Raw genomic sequence first — 1,306 nt, forward strand, 5'->3', positions numbered from 1 at the left:
AGCTTGGGGGTGGCTTGTGCTCAGGGGTGAGGCCCCCGAGAGTTCACCCCAAAGCGTTTTCCATTGCGTTTGATTGTTTTCCCCCCCAAAAGTAGTTGAGGTTCTTGCTTGCCTATTAAAATTCTTAGGATGTATACAGAAAGCATGAAAAAAGTGCTGTCTCTTTGTGATATGCCCAGTGCGATGGTGAAGTTTGAGTAGAGTAAGATAAATATTGCCATCTCTTTCTTTCAGTTTGAATTATTGTCGTCTTTCACAAACAAGAGACACAAGTGACTTTATGAATTCTCTGAATTATTTTCGCTTTTTGTTTCCTCTTCAGATTTGAAAGGGAAACAGTTCTCCTTAATCTGAACTTAAACTTTATTCTCATTTATGCAGTGGGACTTCTCCCTTGGAGCTTCTGTGCCGAGAATCCGATGTTGGGCTCGGCTCCCTGGCTGAATACAGCGGATCGGCCCATGAACACTTCTGTCCCGAGCCAAAGGAAGGAGTCCAGCAAAAGGCAGCATCTCCGCTTTCAGGCTTGGAAGCAAGAAAGGGGGCAAGACTTGGAGAGTGGGGAATCGGAGAAGACAACTGAAAGGTAAATGCGGGAGGAGCACTGCTGTAGGAGAGTCGGGAGGAAGGTGCCAAGCACCCTGTGATAGTATCTAGGCATCTGCTTTGCAAGTTCAGTTGCAAATAAACGGCTGCTTTCCGGTTGAGGTTGTTTTCAGTTCACTTTGGGTTTATCTCAGTAACTCTGGTGCTTACTGGAAAGACTGGGAGTGGCTTTATCAGTGTGAACTCTGCCCAGATCTTTAGGTGTAAAGATCTTGGTTAAATGTCTTCAGGATTAAACACCAACACCTTGAATTTGTGTTTTGCAAGCAGTGCATCTTCCACATTCTTCCAGTAAGTCCTTTACCTGAGAACAGAAGTGGCGTGTTCAGAAGTTGGGCTGCCTGGAGGAGTAGCACTTTGCCAGCCAGGCAGACAAAGCTCTGGTTGCTGGGGTGGGGGACAGGGATGCCACCTCCTTGAGGGATGGTCCAGTGCGTGACATGCAGGTCAGCCCTCTGCACCAGGAGTGTTAAGCCACTGCAGAGTTAGCAATTTCCCACTTGGAAGGTAACATGGTATTATCATTGAGTTCTCCTGAGTGTGGCAGCTGTGTTCTCAGGTAGCCAGTAATGGAGAAAAAACCCCACTGCTTCAATTGATAGAAGTCTTGGTTAGATTGATTTCAACTCCCTTGCTTATAATCTAAATGTTCTCCAACATACTTAAGTATTACTTAAAAATATCATGCAAACTCCACTCT

General features: G+C 45.6%; 1 protein-coding gene across 1 annotated transcript in view; it reads left to right on the forward strand.

Annotated features, from left to right (window-relative positions):
* Positions 1–381: 381 nt before the first annotated feature.
* The window catches only part of PNRC2 (proline-rich nuclear receptor coactivator 2), a 1,409-nt gene continuing 484 nt past the window's right edge, over positions 382–1,306 (forward strand). Inside the window, exon 1 of the mRNA XM_010011755.1 lies at positions 382–586. The gene's annotated coding sequence lies outside the window, so the exon portion shown is untranslated. The remainder of the gene's footprint in view (positions 587–1,306) is intronic.

Source organism: Nestor notabilis, unplaced genomic scaffold (genome assembly GCF_000696875.1).
Source record: "Nestor notabilis isolate BGI_N333 unplaced genomic scaffold, ASM69687v1 scaffold22673, whole genome shotgun sequence".
In the NCBI taxonomy this organism is placed as follows: Eukaryota; Metazoa; Chordata; class Aves; order Psittaciformes; family Psittacidae; genus Nestor; species Nestor notabilis.